Source organism: Pelophylax lessonae, assembly GCF_965119305.1.
Source record: "Pelophylax lessonae genome assembly, chromosome: 10".
Taxonomy (NCBI): domain Eukaryota; kingdom Metazoa; phylum Chordata; class Amphibia; order Anura; family Ranidae; genus Pelophylax; species Pelophylax lessonae.
In genome coordinates this window covers 181,917,484-181,929,913 of record NC_138777.1, presented here as the reverse complement: position 1 = coordinate 181,929,913, position 12,430 = coordinate 181,917,484, and positions in this window count along the sequence as shown.

The following is a 12,430-nucleotide window of genomic DNA, read 5'->3' as shown; positions in this document are numbered from 1 at the left end:
AACACAGATCTCTGTCTTCCCACATTTAAAGCACATCCCCCACAGTTAGCAAGCACCCCCTAGGGACACATTTAACCCTTTGATTGCCCCTGATGTTAACACTTTCCCTGCCAGTGTCATTAGTACAGTGACAGTACATATTTTTTTAGCACTGATCACTGTATTAGTGTCACTAGTCCTTAAAAAAGTGTCACTTAAGGAGAGATTTACTAAAACTGGAGCGTGCAAAATCTGGTGCAGCTCTGCACGGAAACCAATCAGCTTCCAGGTTTTATTGTCAAAGCTTAACTGAACAAGCTGAAGTTAGAAGCTTATTGGCCATCATGCACAGCTGCACCAGTTTCTGAGCGCTCCAGTTTCAGTAAATCTCCCCCTTAGTGTCAGATTTGTCCGCCACAATGTCTCAGTCCCACTATAAGTTGCTAAACGCCACGATTACTAGTAAAAGAAAATTTTATAAAAATATCCCATAGTTTGTAGATGCTATAACTTTTGCGCAAACCAATCAATATACCCTTTTGGGATTTATTTTTACCAATAATATGTAGCAGAATACATATTGGCCTAAAATGATGAAGACATTTGATTTTTTACATTTTTTTATTGAAAGTGTTTTTCAGCAGAAAGTAAAAAATATAGTTTTTTTTTTTTTTTTTTTCAAATCTGTCTGTCTTTTTTGTTGAATGCGTTGAATTGTGAATAAAAATAGAATGCAATAATGTGGAAGTTTTAAATTTCAATATTTTATCCAGAATACAACATAGATGACATATCAAATGTTTAAACTGAGAAAATGTATAATTTTAAGGGGAAAATAAGTTGATTTTAAATTTCATGGCATCAACACATCTCAAAAAAGTTGGGACAAGGCCACGTTTACCACTGTGTGGCCTCCCCACTTCTTTTCATAACAGTCTGCAAACATCTGGGGACTGAGGAGACAAGTTGCTGAAGTTTAGGAATATGAATGTTGTCTCATTCTTGTCTAATACAGGCTTCTAGTTGCTCAACTGTCTTAGGTCTTCTTTGTTGCATCTTCCTCTTTATGATGCGCCAAATGTTTTGTATGGGTGAAAGATCTGGACTGCAGGCTGGCCATTTCAGTACCGAGTATCCTTCTTCTATGCAGCCATGATGTTGTAATTGATGCAGTATATGGTCTGGCATTGTCATGTTGTAAAATGCAAGGTCTTCCCTGAAAGAGACGACATCTGGATGGGAGCATATGTTGTTCTAGAACTTGGATATACCTTTCAGCATTGATGGTGCCTTTTCAGATGTGTAAGCTGCCCATGCCACACGCACTCATGCAACCCCATACCATCAGAGATGCAGGCTTCTGAACTGAGCGCTGATAACAACTTGGGTTCTCCTTGTCCTCTTTAGTCTGGAGGACATAGCTTCCCAGTTTTCCAAAAAGAACTTCAAATTTTGATTCGTCTGACCACAGAACAGTTCTCCACTTTGCCACAGTCCATTTTAAATGAGCCTTGGCCCAGAGAAAATGCCTGCGATTCAGGATCATGTTTAGATATGGCTTCTTTTTTGGCCTATTTAACCGGCAACGGCAAATGGCGCGGTGGATTGTGTTCACCGACAATGTTTTCTGGAAGTATTCCTGAGCCCATGTTGTGATTTCCATTACAGTAGCATTCCTGTATGTATATATATTAAATATAAGTACCACATTGGCCCTACACCAATCCAGTGGTTCTATTCCAGTCCTTAATGAATCCCTAAAAATTAGAAACAAAGGCTTAGAAATTACAGCGCTCAATTCATTTAGGATGCATGGGTGGATGCCATCTGGTCCAGGCGCTTAATCCACCCTTATTCTGTCTAAATATTTCTGAATCATATCCCTTTTGAGCCATTGTGGATCATTTGGGGCTGTGTCAATACCATCCTCATTATGGTCATGAGCTCCCCCATGCTCCTTTGTATATACAGAGATGAAGAAAGTATTTAATAAATTTGCCTTCTCTTTGTCCCCAGTCACCCACTCCTGATTATTTTGTAAATTGCCTAGATGCTCAGACCTGACCTTTTTACTGTTAATATATATCTGAAGAATTTTTTGGGGTTTGTCCTACTATCTGTTGCAATCTGTCGTTCATTTTGATTTTTTGCGTCCCTGATTTCCTTTTTACATATTATGTTATATTCTTTGTAACAATTAAACAATGATAGTGTTCCCTCATTTTTATATTTTTTAAAAGCTCTTTTATTTTTATATTTAGCTTTTTTAACTTTTGCCGTGAGCCACATAGGTTTTATTTTTAGCCTTTTAAACGTATTACCCATGGGAATATACTTTGCAGTGAGTTTGCATAAAGTCTTTTTGAAAAACTCCCATTTCTGTTCTGTGCTCATCGATACCAATATTCCCTCCCAGTCTAAATTCTGGAGAGCAGCCCTCATCCTTGGAAAATTTGCTCTCTTAAAGTTAAGTGTTTTTGTATTTCCTGTATGCGTTTTTTGCTTACAGTTAACATTAAATGAAATCATGTTATGGTCACTGCTACCCAGATGTTCTTTTATATGAACATTGTTAATAAGCTCTGCATGGTTTGCAATTTTCTTATAGAACCCTCTGCAGACATTGCTTCACTCCTTCCATAGATACAATGGGTACTAAGCAATTGCCGAAAAAGCAGTGGGGCTGGAGGTATGTGGCAAGTTTTTAAAGCATGAAAAGTAATTAAAAAAAAAAAAACTGAGAAAACAGACAGCAAATGCAGAGGCGTAACTAGAACCTTCAGGTCCCTGGTGCAAGAAACCATGAAGGGGCCCCCCAGAACCCTGGCTGGGGCCCTTCCTTTCAAGCCTGGGGCTCTTCCCACTGATCCTGGGGACCTTTACTCTCCTTGTGGGGCCCTTTATTACAGTCCTGCAGTGGGACCCTTTCACAAGTTCTGCAGTGGACCCCCTTCCTGCCATCTTGGGGCCTCCCCACGGTGGTGGAATGCCAGAGCCCGGCGCAAGTGTGACCACTGCGATTCTGGAAGGTCACCCACTGGTGTCAGTAGTTTTTATTTTTTGGTATTTTAATTGTATTATTTTTTATCATTGTATTTTATTTTTTTTTACAGTGTCACTGACTATGACTCTGTCCATTCAGAAAAGGAAGGAGCTGGTAAATTACATATTTACCGACCCTTCCTGGTTCTCTATTGTGACACATCCCCTGCAGCAGCCGGCAGCAGAGGAAAGAGAGCACAGTTGGGGGGGGGGGGGGGAACCAGGGGAGCACACAGGGACCCAGAGACAGCAGAACACAAGTGAACTGGATAGGAGGAGTGGCGGGGGCAGCATACAGAGGCACCCATCTTCTCAATTTTCCTCCTGCAGCTACAGGAGGAGAAAGGAGGACAGAGATTTCTCTACATTCCGCCCCCGCCGACCCTCCTATCCAGGTGTACAGGGGAGCCACACAGGCCCCCTGGAGCATGGAGCCTGGTTGCAATTGCAACCCCTGTAGTTACGCCCCTGAGCAAATGTATGGAAAGCAGAAATGGTAAGTACAGAACATCTCAGGTTTCTGGGTTCTAGAATCAAATTTATACAATTTAGAGTAGCAAAGTGCTTGTATAAACAAAAAGAATCTGCCATTTATGTATATGTCTGACCACCAATCCTCATACAGTATAATCAGCCTCTCCAGTCATTCCAGCTGCTTGCTCTGCTTTTATCTGTGTCGTCTTTGAATTCTGCTACCTTTAATTATGATCTGCTCACTTATGTATATTCTTAGACTACGAGCTGACAGATACTTCCTGCCTTATTCACATTACCAGCTGACTTTCCTCTTCTCAATCCCACAGTTCCTCATTGTTGATCATTTGCATATATTACAAAGCTGTTCTGACGATTGCCAAGTGTAAAGAGGATGTAGACCTACAAGTAAGAAAATGTGTTTTATATATCGCTAAACAAGCATTGTATAATGGTAAAGAACTAGAAATATTTCTTAGGGTAACAAAAGTGAGATACAGTGCATTATGTAGACACCAAATTATATAGGTAGACTTGAAAATAAAACTATTGGAAATCAGTTTAAAAAATAATTAAAAGCGTAACTCCACTTTTGTTGAGAAAAAAAACATTCCCCTCTGGGTGATCTCTGTACATTGCAAGGATTTTAACAAACTTTGTTGCAGATTACTACCTTTTGCTATTCTGAAGAAACCATTGTTTGTTCCTCTGTGCCTCTGTGCTGAGTAGGTCAAATGGGAGTGGTTTCATAATTATCTATCAGTTGCTGCAGCCGCAGGGCTCCAATGAGGAAAGCTGCTGGGCCTGCATCTCTTTAGACGTGTTCCTATTGGGAGTATCTCACCAAAAATGACATTTTTGTTTCAGGGGATACCAGAAATCTGGCTTGTATCTTAGGCAGACTTTTGGAAAAATTGGTGAGCCAATCACACAAGCAGGAAATTATGTTTCTGGGGTGTGGTCAGTACACATTCTGTGTACAGAACAGTTCCAAGTAGCCATATTGCATTGCATTTTCAGAAAATTTCAGAGCTGCAAGATAAAAAGGAAAGGTCGTTTTTAATTAGGGTTGAGCGAACACCTAGATGTCCGTGTTCGACGGGTTCGGCCGAACTTTAAAAAAAAGTCCGGGTCCGTGTCCCGGACTTTTACCGAACTTTTCCCGGACACCGAACCCCATTGAAGTCAATGGGGACCCGAACTTTAAGGCACTAAAATGGCTCTAAAACACCAAAGGAAAGGGCTAGAGTGCTGCAAATGGCAGCAAAACGTAATTAAGAGCATGGCAAGTGCTCTGCAAACAAATGTGGATAGGGAAATAACTTAAAACAACAAAAAAAAAACAGAAAAATAAAACAATGTTCTTCTTCATCTCTGAAGGACGAGGCCCATATGGAGTAGGAGGGAGGTTGAGGTGGTGGTGGATGTGGCGGTGACATAGGCGTGCGCACAGGGTGTGCTGGGTGTGCCTGGGCACACCCTAATCACCTAGGGCACATAGCATTGCCAGTGAGGAGATGGGAAAGATCTCCCTGGGACCTGCTCTGCTCTATTTCTCCTTGCCTACAGGTACATGGCCCCGATACATTACTCTCCCTGCTGGCAAACACATGCATGTGTATTTCAACTTTGGGGTGCACACCTTAATGCAATAGGCTGCGCACACCTATGGGCGGTGTAGGTGGAAGCGGCGGTGGAGGAGGACCAGGGCCGGATTAACAGCATCATGGGCTTGGTGCTGAGGATTTTGAAGGGCCTTAAGGGCCGTGCCTTGCCATGCACCCAGAGGAGGAAGGGTGCAGCCATGCATGCCTAATTCAACATGGGATGCTGTCTCTGAAGCCCATAAACACATCCATGCATCGCCAACTGTCCCTCCTTGTCCGGCCTTCACGCTGTGTGGGGAGGTTCTGAGGGTGCTGCCTGGGGAAGCGAGCATAGAAGCCAGACTTCTGTGTTTACAAGTGACAGAAGAGCGGTAACAGTGAATATGGCCAACCCGGGGCCTATATAAAAGGTAGGGGCCTGGAGCTGCAGCTCCAATAGCCCCTACATTAATCTGGCCCTGAGGAGGAGGACGAGGTAGCCAACACTGCTTCTTTTCAAAAATTTTAAATGAGGGTACACCCCAAAAGAGTGAGAAAGAGCAAAAATGGAACAATGGGTGGGTAAGGTCGGTATCCATTGCTATTCTGCATAAGGTACGGAAAAGTCCCGTGGGATCCATGCCTGGTTCATTTTAATGAACGTGAGCTTGTCCACATTGTCTCTGGACAGGCGGCTGCGCTTGTCTGTTATAACGCCCCCAGCCGTGCTAAATACCCGTTCAGATAATACACTGGCTGCAGGGCACGCCAGCACCTCCAAGGCGTAAAGGGCAAGCTCAGGCCATGTGCCCAATTTGGAGACCCAGAAGTTGAAGGGGGCAGACCCGTCATTCACTACATGTAGGCGTGTGCACACATACTGCTCCACCATGTTGGTAAAATGCTGCCTCCTGCTAAGACGTTCCATCTGAGCTGCTGGTGCTGCTGTTTGTTGTGGCGTGCTGACAAAGCTTTTCCACATTTCGGCCATGCTAACCCTGCCTTCTGAGGTGCTGGCGGTGCCCTGGTTGCGTTGGCGACCTCCTCCTCCTCCTCCTCTGCCTTGTGCTTCCACTGTGGCCCCGCTGTCAGATGGGAATGCCAGCAGCATGGCGTCTACCAGCGTGCGCTTGTACTCGCGCATCTTGCGATCGCGCTCCAGTGAGTGAATTAAGGACGGTACGTTGTCCTTGTAACGGGGATCCAGCAGCGTGGCCACCCAGTAATCAGCACAAGTTAGAATGTGGGCAACTCGGCGGTCGTTGTGGAGACACTGCAGCATGTAATCGCTCATGTGTGCCAGGCTGCCCAGAGGCGACGAAAGGCTGTCCTCTGTGGGAGGTGTATCGTCCGTGTCCTCTGTATCCCCCCAGCCACGCACCAGTGATGGCCATGAGCTGGCCTGGGTGCCACCCTGCTGTGAACATGGTTCCATCTCCTCCTCCAGCTCCTCCTCCTCCTCATCCTCCTCATCCTCCAGAACTGTGCCCCTGCTGGACAATTGCGTCCCTGGCGTTTGCGTGTGCAGGAACCCACCCTCGGAGCCCCTTGCGAATGACTGCCCTGAAAGCCTTGGAAATGTTACCTCTTCATCCTCCTCCTCCTCCTCATCCTGTGCCACATCCTCTTCCATCATCGCCCGAATTGTTTTTTCAAGGAGGCATAGAAGTGGGATAGTTAAGCTGAGAACGGCGTCATTGCCACTGGCCATGTTGGTGGAGTACTCAAAACAGCGCAACAAGGCACACAGGTCTCGCATGGAGGCCCAGTTATTGGTGGTGAAGTGGTGCTGTTCCGCAGAGCGACTCACGCGTGCGTGCTGCAGCTGAAACTCCACTATGGCCTGCTGCTGCTCGCACAGTCTTTCCAGCATGTGCAAGGTGGAGTTCCACCTTGTGGGCACGTCACATATGAGGCGGTGAGCGGGAAGGCCGAAGTTACGCTGCAGCGCTGCCAGGCGAGCAGCAGCAGGGTGAGAACGCCGAAAGTGCGCACAAACGGCCCGCACTTTCTGCAGCAGCTCTGACATATCGGGGTAGTTTTTAAGGAACCTCTGCACCACCAAATTCAGCACATGCGCCAGGCAAGGGATGTGCGTCAAACCGGCTAGGCCCAGAGCTGCTATGAGATTTCGCCCGTTATCACACACCACCAGGCCGGGCTTGAGGCTCGCTGGCAGCAACCACTCATTTGTCTGCTGTTCCATGCTCCTCCACAACTCCTGCGCGGTGTGTGGTTTGTCCCCCAAACAGGCAAGTTGTAAAACTGCCTGCTGTCGTTTACCCCTGGCCGTGCTGAAGTTGGTGGTGAAGGTGTTACGCTGTCCGGATGAGGAGGCGGTAGAGGATGAGGAAGCGGAGTAGGAGGAGTTACGAACAGGAGGCAAACTGAAGCGCCCTGCAATCCTCGGTGGTGGAAGGACATGCGCCAAATTGCTATCCGCCTCAGGCCCATCCGCCACTGCATTTACCCAGTGTGCCGTTAGGGAGATATAACGCCCCTGACCGTGCTTACTGGTCCACGTATCCGTAGTTAGGTGGACCTTGGCACAGATGGCGTTGCGCAGTGCACACCTGATATTTTCCCCCACTTGGTTGTGCAGGGAAGGGATGGCTTGCCTGGAAAAGTAGTGGCGGCTGGGCACGACGTACTGTGGGACAGCCACCGACATAAGGTTTTTAAAACTGTGCGTCTCCACCAGACGGAATGACAGCATTTCAAAGGCCAATAATTTTGAAATGCTGGCATTCAGGGCCAGGGATCGCGGGTGGGTAGGGGGGTACTTCCTCTTCCTCTCAAGTGTTTGGGAGATGGAAAGCTGAACGCTTCCACGGGACATTGTGGAGATGGTTGTTGGTGACCCAGGTGGTGGTGTTGCTGACAGATCGTCTGTTTGCGGGGTGGCAGGTGCCGGTATCACTACAGATGTGGCTGGAGCGGCCGAGACTGCAGCAGAAGAGGAAGCAGGATGAGCCAGAGACGTTTCTTGGTTTTGAAGGTGTGTACTCCACTGCAGCTCGTGCTTTGCACTTAGATGCCTGATCATGCAGGTTGTGCTCAGGTTGAGAAGGTTCATGCCTCGCTTCAAGCTCTGATTGCACAGGGTGCAAACCACTCGTGTCCTGTCATCAGCACATTTTCTAAAGAACTTCCACGCTAGAGAACTCCTTTGAGCTGACTTTGGTGCGCTCGTTCCCTTGCTGCGTTGGGCAGTAGCGGGCGTAGTGTCTAGGGCACGGCCGCTCCGCTTCTGCACCCTGCTCCCTCTTCTGCTGTGCTGGTGGCTCTGTGCGACCACCGCCTCTTCCTCCAAACTACTCAGGTCACCTGCATGACGTTCATTCCATGTGGGGTCGAGGACCTCATCGTCCTCCACATCATCTTCCACCCAGTCTTCACCCCTGCCCTCCTTGTCGGTCTCCACAATGCTGAACGCCGCAGCAGTTGGCACCTGCGTTTCGTCATCATCGGAGACGTGCTGCGATGATCCTTGCATGTACTCATCTTGAGAAATAAGTGGTTGGGCATCGCTGCACTCAATCTCTTCCACTTCTGGGGCAGGGCTAGGTGGATGGCCCTGGGAAACCCTGCTGACAGAGTCCTCAAAAAGAATAAGAGACTGCTGTATGGCTTGGGGCTCAGACTGCTGGCCTGATTTGCAAGGGGGTGAGGTGAAAGACGGTTGGACATTGGCTGCAGGTGCCAACTCTGACCTTTCTGCAGTAGACTGGGTGGGAGACAATGTGAAGGAACTGGAGGCACTGTCAGCAGCAAACCAATCTACTATCGCCTCAACTTGTTCTGGCCTCATCACTTCTAGGGGCGTTTGATGCCCTACCAAATACTGATGCAGGTTCTGTCGCCTACTCACACTTGAGGAAGGTGTTTCACTTGTGCGTGTAGCTGGCACAGATCGACCATGTCCTCTCCTTGCAACAGGAGCTCTACCAGCAGCACCACGACCCAGGCCACGGCCCTTATTTGACGGTCTCCTCATATTTCTGTAATTTAAGATCTTGCCCTAGAAAGGTTTTTATTGAATAGCGGAATAGAAAATATGATCCCAAAAAAGTGTATGTATATCACACGTACACAACCACACTAGGCCCCAATTACTATTGTTTGTACCCCTAAAAGGCTAGATGAGGAGTAGGGGGAGTATGGAACAGGCAGCACCCTCAAACCTTCAGAAGTATGAGATGAACCCCAACAACTTGGAAAGGTGGATCTCTCTCACACGTACCAACACAGACTATCCCCCAATTTAACTGATCCCCAAAGGTTTTTGATTAAATAGCGGAATAGAAAATATGATCCCAAAAAAGTGTATGTATATCACACGTACACAACCACACTAGGCCCCAATTACTATTGTTTGTACCCCTAAAAGGCTAGGAGTAGGGGGAGTATGGAACAGGCAGCACCCTCAAACCTTCAGAAGTATGAGATGAACCCCAACAACTTGGAAAGGTGGATCTCTCTCACACGTACCAACACAGACTATCCCCCAATTTAACTGATCCCCAAAGGTTTTTGATTAAATAGCGGAATAGAAAATATGATCCCAAAAAAGTGTATGTATATCACACGTACACAACCACACTAGGCCCCAATTACTATTGTTTGTACCCCTAAAAGGCTAGGAGTAGGGGGAGTATGGAACAGGCAGCACCCTCAAACCTTCAGAAGTATGAGATGAACCCCAACAACTTGGAAAGGTGGATCTCTCTCACACGTACCAACACAGACTATCCCCCAATTTAACTGATCCCCAAAGGTTTTTGATTAAATAGCGGAATAGAAAATATGATCCCAAAAAAGTGTATGTATATCACACGTACACAACCACACTAGGCCCCAATTACTATTGTTTGTACCCCTAAAAGGCTAGGAGTAGGGGGAGTATGGAACAGGCAGCACCCTCAAACCTTCAGAAGTATGAGATGAACCCCAACAACTTGGAAAGGTGGATCTCTCTCACACGTACCAACACAGACTATCCCCCAATTTAACTGATCCCCAAAGGTTTTTGATTAAATAGCGGAATAGAAAATATGATCCCAAAAAAGTGTATGTATATCACACGTACACAACCACACTAGGCCCCAATTACTATTGTTTGTACCCCTAAAAGGCTAGGAGTAGGGGGAGTATGGAACAGGCAGCACCCTCAAACCTTCAGAAGTATGAGATGAACCCCAACAACTTGGAAAGGTGGATCTCTCTCACACGTACCAACACAGACTATCCCCCAATTTAACTGATCCCCAAAGGTTTTTGATTAAATAGCGGAATAGAAAATATGATCCCAAAAAAGTGTATGTATATCACACGTACACAACCACACTAGGCCCCAATTACTATTGTTTGTACCCCTAAAAGGCTAGATGAGGAGTAGGGGGAGTATGGAACAGGCAGCACCCTCAAACCTTCAGAAGTATGAGATTGTGTTCACTGTACCCCACAAAGATTGAGTTCACTGCACCCCACAATGATTGTGTTCACTGCACCCCACAAAGATTGTGTTCACTGCACCTCACAAAGATTGTGTTCACTGTACCCCCCAAAGATTGTGTTCACTGCACCCCACAAAGATTCTGTTCACTGTACCCCACAAAGATTGTGTTCACTGCACCCCAAAAAGATTGTGTTCACTGCACCCCAAAAAGGATGTTGTTCACTGCACCCCAAAAAGGATGTTGTTCACTCCACCCCAAAAAGATTGTGTTCACTGCACCCCACAAAGATTGTGTTCACTGCACCCCAAAAAGATTGTGTTCACTGCACCCCAAAAATGATTTTGTTCACTGCACCCCAAAAAGGATTTTGTTCACTGCACCCCAAAAAGGATGTTGTTCACTCCACCCCAAAAAGATTGTGTTCACTGCACCCCAAAAAGATTGTGTTCACTGCACCCCACAAAGGATTTTGTTCACTGCACCCCAAAAAGATTGTGTTCACTGCACCCCAAAAAGGATGTTGTTCACTGCACCCCAAAAAGGATTTTGTTCACTGCACACCAAAAAGGATTGTGTTCACTGCACCCCAAAAAGATTTTGTTCACTGCACCCCAAAAAGATTGTGTTCACTGCAGCCCAAAAAGATTGTGTTCACTGCAGCCCAAAAAGATTGTGTTCACTGCAGCCCAAAAAGATTGTGTTCACTGCAGCTCACACACAGAAAAATGGATGTGGATCACTGACACCTGCCTATCTCCAATCCCACACCACACAGCAATATCGATTGTAGTTTGTAGAACACAGTTTCCCTAAAATTCAGCAGACTCTGTCCCTAACAGGATTGAGAAGAGATCGTAGATCAGGATTGAGTGCAGACCCCACCCCCCACACAGCAATATCGATTGTAGTTTGTAGAAGACACTGACCCTATAATTCAGCAGACTCTATCCCTAAAATGCCTACAACTCGCCCTGCCTAAACACTCCGACCTGTCCCTCAATTCTATCCGGACACAAATGGTTTTTTCCTGCCTATCTTTCCCTAATCAGCAGCCAGCACGTTGATGTGTGCTCTGTCCCTGAATCTAAGCAGCATAATGACGCCGCTGCGGCTGCCTCGAACTTATAAAGACTTGGTCACATGCTTCAGACGGCCAATCACAGCTACTGAGACATTTGCAGGCATGGCTGGGATGGCTTAAGGCACACCAGTTAAACGATTGTTGATTGGCTGTTGAAAGCCCGCCATGAAAAGAGCGCCAAAGCATGCAAAACCCGGAAATAAAACGACCGAACACGGATTTTTACCCGAACATACAGTAAAGTGTCCGTGTCCGTGTTCGGGTACAAAAAATCCAATTATTCGGTACGAACACGAATAATACAGTCCGTGTTCGCTCAACACTATTTTTAATAACATTACATTGTAACATACAATAGGATTTGAGTTGCAATTGTATATGCTATATTGTTTTTTCTTTATTTGCTGATTTTTTTTCCCACGAAAGTGGAGTTACCCTTTAAATACACATACTATATGTTATCCACTTTACTTGCTAAAAGATTTGTAATTCGTTTTAGCCAGCCTTGTGATTCTTATTTAAACATTTCTTTCATTCTGCACAGGCCAGGAAAATTACTCCATATCTCCTGGTTCAGCTTTACAGTTTGCCATGCAACTTATATGCTTATTGAACAGAGATGATCATGCAATTGTTCACAAGGCAAGCTGGAGGAGAAGGTGACATGAGATGCAAAAAAAAAGGGAAACCATAAAGGGGTCACAGGTTGAAACCATTGGAGGAGGACATTTGCATCTAACACTCACGGAGGTATTGAAGAGACTGGTAAGGGCTGCCGTGCTGGAAGGGAGGGAAGTCAGAAGACATGG